Here is a 13,570-nt window from a genome sequence, read left to right as displayed (position 1 = left end):
CTATACTCATTGTTTCCACTTCCTCTCTTCTCATTCTCTTCCAAATATTTTGTAATCTGTCCTCATCCTCCTACTAAAACCACTCTTTCCAAAGCTGGCAATGATCTCTTAATTGTCAAATCTAATGACTCTTTCGCAGTTTTAACCCTCAGCACTTTTGAGCAACTTCTCCCGAATATTTACTGTTCCATGGTTTCTATGACTGCACTGTTTTGGTTCTCCTTTTACCTGTCTGACTGCCCCTTTTTAGTCTTCCTTACTAGACCTTCCTCTATGTCACACCCACTAATGGTGTCACCCAAGACTTTGTTCGGGGCTCTTTTCTGTCTTTTTTTCTCTATGTGCTCTCATTTAGTGATATTAGTAGCTTCCAGAGGTTCAGTTATCATCCCTATGCAGATGATTATTCAATCCATATATCCATTCCTAGTCTTTGTCCTAAGTTCCAGGCCCATATCACCAACTGACCATTGGACATTTCAGACTAGATGCTTCATAGGCACCTCAAACTCAAAATTTTTGCTACCTTTTCCTCAAAATCTAACCCTCTTGAAGGTTCCGCTACCTTTTCTGTCCTCCAGGTTGGGAATTTCAATGTCAACCATGACTCCTCATGCTCCCTCAATTCATGTACTTGACCAGTTGCCAAAATCCACTATTTCTTTCTCTAAAATATCTCTCCATTACAACTTTTTCTCTTCACTCATACAGCCACTTCCCTAGTGTAGGCTAATATCACTTCTGACTTGAACTATTGAAATAATCAGATTGGACTCCTTGCCTTAAGTCTCTCCTATATTCAATCAACTCAACATAGCTGCCAAAGTGATCCCCTGTACTCAAAAAACTCCAGTTTTCCCATTACCTCCAGGATCAAATTCCTCTCTCTGACACTTTAAACTTCCAAAATATAGCCTCTTCTTATCTTTTCAGATTTCTTATACATTACTACCCTTTGTACACTCCTTGGTTAAGCCATACGGCCCTTCATGTAGTTCCTTATACATAGCCATTCATCTTCCATCTCTGGGCCTTTGCTTTACCCATAACTAGGATTCTTTCTCTCCTGACTTCCACTGCTTAGAATCCTGGGTCTGCTTCAAGACTCAGTTCGAAGACATTCATTAGGAAGCCTTCCACAGGGACTGTGAGTACCTTCCCTTTTAATTTGCCTTGTATCAACTTTGTATGTATCTCTTATCTATCTACCAACTATCTATCTACACACACACACACACACACACACACACACCACATATGCATATACATAATACACACTTATTAAGTATATATCTACATATATGTAGATAAATATATTGTGTATATATACATGCTATATATATGTGTGTGTATGTGTTGTTCAGTCATGTCCAACTCTACATGACCCCATGGACATTTTTTTCCATAGCATTTTCTTTGCAAAGAGTTATAGATAGATTGACAGATAGATAGATAATGTACATATATGTATATGTAAGTGTCTTTGATGGAGTCTTTCTAGGTGCAAAGTTCCAGCCACACACCCTTTTGCTAACTAAGTGTAAAGCCCCAGGCTCATGCCCTTTTGCTGATTAGGTGTGAATCCTTTGAGCACTGAGCAGAGTATAAAAGCTCAAAGGTTGGCGTTCTGTCTGGGGCTCTCAGTCACTGGAAGAGTGGCATGGGACTCTAAGAGCCTCCAGCTTGTGTTGATGCTTTCCTGGTAACTATGAATGGTGATTTGGTCCGTTTATATTGTGTATGTTTGTAATTTGTTTATATTTTCTCTGAATTTCAGGGTACTGGCTTTTCCTCCTGAACTAATTGTACGATATTTGTATATTGGATTTAAGTAAGATTGTTAACCCCTTTAAGTTACTTTCCTTAGTAAAGCAGATCAAAAGAACCTGTGTTAGCAGCCTTCAGTGTGCTAGTTACTGTTGGTCTTACATAGCCACAGCAGCTGCTAGCAGATTGTTGCTACAGATGTGCCTACTATGTTCTAGGTACTATATGACTAGATAGATAATGTACATATATATGTATATATGTATAAGTAGATAGATAGATAATAGACAGATAGATAATCTCTTGATTAGAATATAGGCTACTTGAGAGCAGAGACAGTTTTTGCTTTTCTTTTTTATCCCAAGTGCTTAGCTTGGCACATAGTAGGTGCACAATAAATGCTTGATTCATTAGCTTGAAGCTAACTGAGCCTGGGAGAGCTGGAGTTACTTGCTGAAAAGCAGAGGGCTACCAAGTGCAGATACTAGACCCAAGCCCAGGCTTTCTGAATGACAAGCTAGAGCTATTCTCCTTACATCATGCTGTTAGCCCTATCATCAAGAAAACCAAGTGGAGCCAATGGAACAAGTGAAATGCTCTCTAGCAACTGTGCCAAAAGAATTGAGAAGAGAGAAAGGAAGAGATGATAAGGGAAGACTGGGCCAGACCCTGATTAGTTGAATATTTATTCTTCTCAATGGAGTGAAAAGCTAGAAAAACTCAGTTGTTCTTCAAAAGAATTAGCTATGTTCAGGATAAAGAACAGACCTGGAAAGGTGTGTCTACAGAGTATAGGTTCCCTGGAGAGCTGCTCTCTAGATAGGCCTTTCTCTGAATGCCCAGGGATTCAGTCATTCATGGGAAGGCAGCCAGGAAAGTAACTGTGTTTTGTGCCTGAATTTTCTTCTTCTCAGTCTCACCTCAGGAATCCACTGTGCTCTAGTTGTCTATGCTTGGCACTTCCCCCAGAGTAGACAGTTTATTAGAAGGGCAAATCTGTAATGACATGGTAGCAATTCAGAGAAAGGCTAGGCAGAATCTCTAATAAGGCAATCCTCAGAGATTCTCTTCCATTACCTTAGGAACATGTTTCACAGGCCCCAGTGGAAGATATCCTGTCAAGATCCCAGGAGCAGATAGTGTGGGGTCACTGCGAGTGGTGAGTTTGTATAGCTCAACTGGATCCAATTTATCCCCTCCTATCTCCTTTCTTGTCCATTTCATAATATCTCAAAAATAGAAGCAATCTCAAATGTTATCTAATAGAATCCATGACTAAGCAGGAATCACTCTTAGAATAGCTTAAATTTCCCAGTTCTGTCGTTCAGAGTTATATTGGGGCTTGTCATTTCCCTATCATAATGAGAGCATAAATCCAATTAAATAGCAAAATCGATGCCTGCTTCCATCTCTGTACAAACAGCCGAACTGTTTGCTTTACCTCACAAAATGTTTCAGCGTTCTGGTTGACCGTTGATGCTTCTTAAGTAACTAGTTTGTTAATTAGCCTTCTATCTATACTGACATCTCTTTTTTTAATTTAACCTTTTTAAAAATTATTTTTTTAAATTTACAACATTGAGTTCCACAAGCTTTTGAGTTCCAAATTTTCTCCCCCTCCCTCCATTCTCCCCTACTCCCCTCCCCAAAATGGCATGCAATTCAATATAGGCTCTACATATACATTCACATTAAATATATTTTCACTTTAGTCATGTTGCACAGAAGAAGTATAAGCAATGGAATGAACTACAAGAAAGAAGAAATAGTATGCTTTGATCTACATTCAGACTCCATATTTTTTTTTCTGGATGTGGATAGCATCTTCCATCATGAGTCTTTTGGAGTTGTCTTAGAAATTTGCATTGCTGAGAAGAGCCAAGCCTATCAAAATTAGTCATCACATAATGTGGCTATAACTGTGTACAATGTTCTCCTGGTTCTGCTCCGTTCACTCAGCTTCAGTTCATATATGTCTTTCAGGTTTTTCTGAAATCTGCCTGCTCATCATTTCTTATAGCACAATAGTATTCCATTACATTCATATATATAGATGTATATATATATATATATATATATATATATATATATGTATACACACACACACACATATATATGTGTGTGTATATGTATGTATATATATGTATGTGTGTATATATGTATATATAATGTATATATGTGTGTGTATATATGTGTGTGTATGTATGTGTGTATATATGTATATATAATATATATGTGTGTGTATGTATGTGTGTATATATGTATATATACATATATATACATATATATATATATATACACTGACATTTCTGTTCTGTAACTTACATAGCATCTTTTAGCATAATTGAATAACTCTAACATGTTTTCCTCTGATCAACTGTGGATTTCTTCATTTCTGACATTGTCTCAAAGAGGTTTGTACATCATTCTTTGTACTGCAACCTTCCATGCTATACTCTGGAAGAAGGTACAAGTGAAAAGGCAAAAAACACACAGGAACAAAGAGTTCCAGAGAATGGGACCAGTTTATTATTTACAAACCATGAGGAAACATAACTGAGCCATAGTCAGCCAATCACTACTAGTTTACTGATTCTGATTAACTGTCTTCAAACAATCACCAAGTAATCTTATCAGGTTGTTTAGAAAATTATTCATTGGAATAAAGAACCTCAATCTACTGTTCTCCGCACCAATACACAAGAAAATTGTGGTAGCTCCAGAGAAGTTAAATAAATTGGTGATAAAAGTAACTGGGATAAAGATAGGATTGAACCCAGGTTACTAACTCCAAATCCATTATATGCCATTAAGCACCATCTTATTACCCTTTCCAGCTTGTATGTTAAGGATGGAGTGATACATTTTTATATTTTTACATTTGTCTTTGATTTTCTAGGCTATATGGATATGCTTGCTAGTTGAAATCAGCAGGAAAAGTATTTCAGTCATGTCTTAGTCATGTCCTCCTCTTCATGAACACATTTGGGGTTTTCTTGGCGAAGATACTAGAGTTGTTTGCCATTTCCTTCAGCTCATTTTACAGATGAAGACCCTAAAGAAAACAGGGCTAAGTGACTTGGCTAGGGTCACACAGCTAGTAAGCTTCTGAGGCCACATTTGAACTTAGGTCCTCCTGACTCTGGAGCCAGCATTCTATACACTGTGCCAAAAACATTCCAGTTCACAATTGACAGAATTCTTTAAGTCCATTTGAAGGGAATGAGTTCTATGAATTGCTTGTAGACTGATAAAAGGAGAAGCATTAAATGAGAGATAAATGCTGAGATTTTTCAGGTAGACTTTGAAAAAATAGACAATTCAGTAGTATCTTCCAAATCTAAGGGACCCAGACACTTCATAGGTAAGAAATATTCTTTCCTAGTACTAATAATACATATCCCCATATTCTCCTCACAGGATCCATTTGAGTCAATGCAAAGGAAAAGAACCCACTGTCAGAACAGGTTGAGTCTTGGGAGAAGAGGTATTTTATACCCCACCCACTCACCCCCATTTCTATCTATTGCCTGCTTTTCACTTGCAGTGTATTGTTTCACCTGCTCCTCTCAATCTCTGTCTTTCTAAAATGAAATTCCCACTATCAAAGTGGAAAGGCAGTATGATAAAATGAATGGAGCTCTGGACTTGAAGTCTGGAAGATGTGGGTTCAAATCCCACCTTGGACACATACTAGCCATGTGACCCTGGCGAGTCCTTTAACTTCTCTGGACATGTTTGTCATATATAAAATGAGGATAATAGAAACTACAATACCTCACAGAATTATTGTTTATTGTCACGTTCAAATGAGGTAAATGAAGTGTTTCATACCAGGCAGCTAGGTGGCACAATGGATGGAGATTCATCTTCCTGAGTTTAAATCAGGCTTTGGACAATCACTAGCTGAGTGACCCTGGCAAAAGTCACTTAACCCTGGTTGCCTCAGTTTCCTCATCTGTAAAATGAGCTGGAGAAGGAAATGGCAAATTACTCCAGTGTCTGCCAAGAAAACCCCAAATGGGGTCATGAAGAATCAGATACAACTGAAATTACCACACAACAACAATAAAATTGTTTTATAAACTTTAACACATTGTGAAAGAAAAGGGAGTTGGAATTAATGACTTCTAAAGTTCCTTCCTTTTAGCTCTAAATCTATGAATACCAATGGGGAAAGGAAAAAAACCTGACATTCTGAAACCCATGAAAGCACTTAACAATCTAGGAATTCATCAAGTACATCAGGACATTGTTTATAAGAACATGTCCAAAGTCTGAAAGAAGTGACGAACAGCTAAAGGTCAGAGTGCTTTCGTTTAGACTTTCCTGACACATACTAACATATCTTTCTACACCGGGTCTTAAGTAATAGAGTTCAGAGGGCTATCCTGAAATGACATCAGGGCAAAAAGGCAAAGCAGGTTTCAGTATCAATCATTATTAGCTCAAAGAAATTCTTAAGAGCAACAGTGACACATTAGCTGCATATGCAAATGATGAACATTTAAATAGTTCAACCTCAACAGACATTTCTACATAAACACACACCTGAGTAAAAACTGTGGATGGATGAGCCTGACTTGATCCAATTCCAGAAGGCTTCTTGTGAACAAAATAAGTGTGAATAGCATTTGGAAACCTGTGATCTGCATTTTATTCAGTCAGAATGGCATGTGGGAGCATATAAATTTAAGGAAGCTTAGGCTCTACTTTCCCAGTTACTACCTGTACTTTGAAAAACATTGTCCAACCTTTCTATTTTCTCTAGAACTACAACTTTGCTTGTGACAATTTTTTTTCTTTTTGGGGTAGTGGAAGACTTACCCTTTGATTTCGTTGGTGTAACTAACTCCAGGTCTGAAAACTCCCTTGGCTTGTCTATGGTACAGCAACTTGTCTATTCCTTATGGTCTTACAGGATTGCACAGGGTGTTAAGAGGTTAACTGACTTGAGTAGGAATGTACCAGTGACTTATTCAGGGCCATATAGTCAAACAGAAAAAAGAGACACAATACCATTCCAAAAAGATTTTTCAGGCAAAAATTCTAAAATACCAACTAATTCCCCTTTAAAAAATGAGGCAATGGAACAAATATTATATACATCTCATGCAAAGAATTCAATTTTAAAAACCAAACAGATTGATCCTTACAGCCAGCTATTTCCCTCATTTTCAAGAACCTCATTGTTAAAGTCCCTCCTCTTCCCTTCCACCCACTCCCAAAAAATCAAAGTATAAGCTAGAGACAACAGAAATAAGTATAATTTGGAAAAAGTTCACTAAGGAGAAGGTCAGATTTCAATTTTTGATTGAGGATATTAGTTCCCCAATACTCAAATGGTTGTGTAATTTTTGTAGTTTCCTCCAAAAAGTCCCCCACGTACAGATCACAATTTATTCATGCCTGGCTCGTCCTGAGAGACTCATGTCAAAGTCCTTCTACAAGCTGAGAGCTTCCACTGGATGCCTTCTGTTTTCTCCAGATATCTCTGAGGTATGGGGTAGATCATACTGATTATCTACCTGTCATCACTCTTCCTCCCTATGTAATAAGACCTATCTTGGTTTGCTAATGATACAGTTCATCCCTGCTCTTTTTGTTCCTGAATATTCTAATTTTTGCTGTCAGTAGTTATAACATAGGCCTGTAGCACTTGGCAAAAAAAGGAGGAGAGTTTTACTGAAAATGAAAATAAAGAAGCTTAATTCTTTAAACCTTAAGACTAAAATGATCATGCTGGGGTGCTTGTGCTTGGACCCTAATTCTAACATCACATTTCCTTTAGCCTCTGCCTGGGTGCCTGTGCCTGTGGCAGAATTCCAATTTCAGAACACATCTAGTTCTCAAATATATTCTTTCCCAGGCAGCCTCTCTAGCTAAAGGGCAGTGTGCCCCCAAATTATCTCTGCTTCTTCCTCAGTAAGCAGCTATGCCCAATTATAGATTGATTCAGGATGCTGATAACTGACTATACACCAAGTCTAACATGTATCCTAGACACAGTCAAATGTATACTCCCTTACATTAATCTTGTCTAACAAGACACGTGGTGGAATCCACCTGGATATTCCCAGTCAGCCGTGAACTTTTGGTGACTTAGTGACATTTCACAGGCAAAACCACACCCCTGGGTAACCCCACTTTGGGCTATTTCCCAGTGAACTCTGGGTAAGATACCTGTGTAGTAGATACAAAAAGTTCATGTTCCTTTAAGAACTGACCAACCTCTACTCACGCCTTGACCACTCCCTAATCCCACCCCAAAACACCTAATTGACAGGTTTCATCCCTAAATCTTGTACTTAAACTTTCCCTATAGCCCTGTATGGCTGCAGGTTCCCTAAGAACTCCTGCCCGCTTTATTTACATAAAGCATAATAAATCTTTGCCTCCTTGTCTTGAATAATGCTTGGGTCCACGAATTCATTCCAGGCGGCCTTGCCTTGGGAATTTTGGTTTGGGATTTCTACATCCCTGGGTTCATTTCTCCCTCAACAATCACAGAGAGGATACGCTTCAGACTTTAAAAAAATTTCAGTATATACATCCCAGTTACATACTTTTTCCTGACCCTCCAGGACTCTTCAGTATGACATAGCATTTATTGACTACTTTTAAAGTGCCAGGTACCATGCTAAACAATGGGAATACAAATACAAGCAGAAAGATAGTCCTTGCCTTCAAGGTACTCATACTCTAATGGGGAAAGATAACATAAAATGGAGCTTAAAAATGTGTGGGATGGGGGAGAGGGAGGAATAGGGACAATATGGAGCTGAGCCAATCTCAGAAAGGCTTTGTTGTTGGTCAGTTCTGTCCAACTTTTTGTGACCCCATGTGTGGTTTTCTTGGCAAAGATACCAGAATGGTTTGCCATTTCCTTCTCATTTTACAGATGAGGAAACTGAGGTAAACAGGATTAAGTGACTTCACCAACTTCACAAAGATAGTAAGAGTCTGAGGCCAGATTTGAACTCAAGAAGAGGAATCTTCCCAACTCCAGGCCAGGCACTCTATCCACTGCAGAGCCTAGCTGCCCCCTCAAAGGCCAGCATGGGTATTTCCTCAAATGATGGTTCCAGTGAGGAAGTCAATAATTGAAAAACGCAGCAGAGATGGAGATATTGCCAGTGAGAAAAAGTAGAAGAGAAAAGAGGGAAGAAAAGGGAGGACTGGTAGAAAGGAAAGCACATTGAAGGAGGTGGTGGTTATAAGAAAAACACTGGTAAGGAGGGATAGGGTGAAAGGAAAGAGAAAAGTATAAGCAGGGGGATAGAGGGAAATACATAGTAGTATATAGCTGTGAATGCGAATGGGATGAATGCTCCCATAAAATGGCTATGGATAGCAGAATGGATTAAAAACCATTATCCTACAATATGTTGTTTACAAGAAACACATTTGAAGCAGAGGGATACCCACAGAGTAAATGTAAAAGGCTGGAGCACACTATATTGTGCTTCAGCTAAAGTAAAAAAAAAAGCAGGGGTAGCAATCCTGAGGTAAGACAAAGCAAAAGCAAAAATAGATCTAATTAAAATAGATAAGGAAGGAAACTACATCTTGCTAAAAGGTACCATACACAATGAAGTAATATCAATACTAAACATATATGAACCAAGTGAAATGGCAGTTTCTTAAAGGAGAAGTTAAGTGAGTTAAGCAGGAAGAAATAGACAGCAAAACTATATTAGTGGGAGACTTCAAACTCCCCTTCTCAGAAATAGATAGACCTAATCACAAAAGAAACAAGGAAGAAGATAAAGAGGTGAATATAATTTTAGAAAAATTAGATATGATAGACCTCTGGAGAAAATTTGTAATGGCAAGCAAAGTGGGACTTTTTGTTGTCCTTTGTTTTGGAGTGCTTCTCAGCACTAAGGCAATTAAGTGCCTTTGATGAGTCTTGCCTTTGTTTCAATCAAGAGTCTTCGATTGAATCCTGAGTCTTTGATGACCTGCTTAAGTTGCCTGAAGGCCAAGGTCACATAGGGTTTGGGTCGTATGGTTGTGACGTGCTCTGACCCTGAAGAAGTGGATATATACTCTGAGATTCGCATTTTGCTTAGGGCTCACCCATTGGAAGACTGTTCCTGTGATCTGGCCAGACAAGACTTTGGGTAACCATTGAGGAGCCCATTCTGACTTTGAAAACGCAGATGTTGGTGCTTCTCTCTCTGATAATTGTGTATGTATTGCTATGGTCAGGCAGTTAGAAGCCTGTCTGTTGATTTGTGTTTATTTGCTCTGTTTATGTAATTTCTGCTTGTAATTTCTGTTTATATTTTCTCTGAAGTTCAGGGTGCTGGCTTTTCTCCCTGAACTAAGTGAATGATATATGTATGTTTAATTAAAGTAATATTGTTAACCCCTTAAAGTTGTTTTCCTTAGAAAAACAGATCAAAGAACCTGTGCTAACAGCCCTCCTGTGTGCTGATGTTATTGGCTTTACACCCCCCACAGCAGTGGCTAGTAACATTGTTGTTACAAAATTTAATGAGGATAGAAAGGAATATACCTATATCTCAGTAGTAGATGGCACCTACACAAAAATTGACCGTGTATTAGGGGATAAAAACCTCAAAATCAAATACAGAAAGGTGATGTAATAAAAATTATGTGTAATAATGGGCCATGAAAAGATAGACTAAAAATGAATTGGAAACTAAAAATCCAATCCTAAAGAATGAGTGGGTCAAACAACAAATCAGAGAAACAATCAATAATTTCATCAAAGAGAATGACAATATTGAGACAACATCAAAACTTGAGGGATGTAGCCAAAGCAGTTTTTAGGGGAGATTTTATTTCTCTAAATGCTTACATGAATAAAATAGAGAAAGAGGAGATCAATGAATTGGGCATGCAACTAAAAAAGCCAGAAAAAGGACAAATTAAAAATCTCCAATTAAATACTAAATTAGAAATTCTGAGAATCAAAGGAGAGATTAATAAAATTGAAAGTTAGAAACTATTGAAGTAACAAATAAAACTAAGACCTAGTTATTATGGGAAAAAACAAAATAGTAAACTTTTGGTTAATTTGATTTTAAAAAAAGAAAGAAGAAAACCAAATTACCAGCATCAAAAATGAAAAGGGTGAATTCACCACCAATGAAGAGGAAATTAAAACAATAATTAAGAGTTATTTTGCCCAACTATATGCCAATAAATCTGACAATGTAGATGAAATGGATGTATATTTACAAAAACATAAATTGTCCAGATTAACAGAAGAGGAAAGAAAATACTTAAATAACCCCTTTTTAGAAAAATAAATTGAGCAAGTCATCAATGAACTTTTGAAGAAAAAATCTCCAGGGCCAGATGAATTTACAAGTGAATTCTATCAAACATTTAAAGAACAATTAATTCCAATACTATATAAACTATTTGGAAAAATAGGTGAAGAAGGAGTTCTTTTCTGACACAAAATCCTTTTATCACACAAATGTCGTTTGATACCCAAACCAGGAACAGCCAAAAGAGAGAGAAAATTATAGACCAATTTTCCTAGTGAATATTGATGAAAAAATTTAAATAAAATATTAGAAAATAGATAACAGTAATTTATCACAAGGATAATACACTATGACCAGGTGGAGTTTATACCAGAAATGCATAGGTGGTTCAATAATATGAAAACTATCAGCATAGTGGACCATATCAATAACAAAACTAACAAAAAACATATACTATCTCAATAGATGTAGAAAAAGCTTTTGACAAAATTCAACACCTGTTGCTATTAAAAACACTAGAGTGGCAGGTAGGTGGCCCTGGAGTCAAGAGGACCTGAGTTCAAATCTGGCCTCAGACACTTGACACAATTACTAGCTGTGTGACCTTGGGCAAGTCACTTAACTCCAATTGCCCTGCCTTCCCACCTCCAAAAAAAAGACCAGAGAGCACAGCAATAAATGTCATTTTCCTTAAAATGATAAGCAATATTCATGTAAAACCATCAGCAAGCATTATGTTTAATGGGGAAAAGCTAGAAGCATCACCAATAAGAACTGGGGTGAAACAAATATGTGCATTATCATCGCTGCTATTCAATATTGTACTAGAAATGTTAGCTTTAGCAACAAGAGAAGATAAGGAAATTGAATGAATTAGAATAGGCAAGGAGGAAACAAAACTATCAATATTTGCAGATGACATGATGCATACTTAGAGAACCCTAGAGAATCAACTAAAAAACTACCTTAAACAATTAACACAACTTTAGCAAAGCTGCAGGATATAAAATAAACTCACACAAATCATCAGCATGTCAATATATTATCAACAAATTCCAACAGCAAGAGATATAAAGAGAAATTCCATTTAAAATAACTATAGACAATATAAAATGTTTGGGAGTCTACCTCTGAAAATGGATAATTTTGATTACATTAAATTAAAAAGGTTTTGCACAAACAAAACCAATGCAACCAAGATTAGAAGGAAAGCAGAAACCTGGGAAACAATTTTTTTACAGCCAGTATCTCTGATAAAGGCCTCATTTCTAAAATATAAATGGAACTGATTCAAATTTATAGGAATATAAATCATTCCCCAATTGATAAATGGTCAAAGGATATGAACAGGCAGTTTTCAGATGAAGAAATTAAAGCTATCTATAATCATATGAAAAAAATGCTCTAAAATACTATTGATTGAAGAAATGCATATTAAAACAACTTTGATGTACTACCTCACACATATCAGATTGGCTAATATGATAGAAAAAGGAAAATGATAAACGTTGGAGAAGATAAGGGAAAATTGGAATACTAATGCATTGTTGGTAGAGTTGTGAACTGATCCAACCATTCTGGAGAGCAATTTGGAATTGTGCCCAAAGGGATATAAAACTGTGCATACATACCCTTTGATCTAGCAACACCACTACTACATCTATATCCCAAAGACATCACAAAAACAGGAAAAGGACTCACACATATAAGAATATTTATAGCATCTCTTTTTGTGGTAGCAAAGAAATGGAAATTGAGGAGAAGTCCATTAATTGGCGAATGGCTAAACAATTTGTAATATATGATTGCAATAGAAAACTATTGTTCTGTAAAAAGGGATAAGCAGATGGATTTCAGAAAAAACCTGGAAAGGTATACATGAACTCATGCTAAGTGAAGTGAGCAGAACCAGGAGAACATTGTACACAGTAAAAGCAATGTTGTATGATGATCAACTATGATAGACTTAGCTCTCCTCAGCAAAATATCCAAGATAATTCCAATAGATTCATGATGGAAAATGCTGTCCATGTCCAGAAAAAGGACTATGGAGTTTGAATTAGATTGAAGCATACTATTTTCACTTTTTTGTTTTTTTTTTTCTTTCTCGTGGTTTTTCCCTCTTGGTCTGATTCTTCTTTCACAATGTGACTAATACGGAAATATGTTTAACATGATTGTACATGTACTGCCTGTATCAGATTACTTGCTCTCTTGGGGAGGGGAGGGAAGGGAGGAAAGAAAAAATTGGAACTAAAATTCTTACAAAAATGAATTTTGAAAACTATTTTCACATGTAATTGGAAAAAATAAAATTCTACTAAGTGCAAAACAACCCCAAAACAAATAAATAAACATATTCTGAGGAAAAAGAGAAATATTTGGAACTTTAAAAACTTTCTTTTGTATGGTGACAAACAACCAAATTTTCTCATATGAATACATTTATGTATGCATATGTGTGGGTGTCCATGTCACTCCTATAAAAAGGCTGTCTTAGAGAACCAGGGGTCTGACATGGAAAGATTGTGGGGTCGTGGGCAATTCATTTTCCA

This window comes from Trichosurus vulpecula, chromosome 6, assembly GCF_011100635.1.
Source record: "Trichosurus vulpecula isolate mTriVul1 chromosome 6, mTriVul1.pri, whole genome shotgun sequence".
Lineage (NCBI taxonomy): Eukaryota > Metazoa > Chordata > Mammalia > Diprotodontia > Phalangeridae > Trichosurus > Trichosurus vulpecula.
This window is presented reverse-complemented; position numbering follows the sequence as displayed.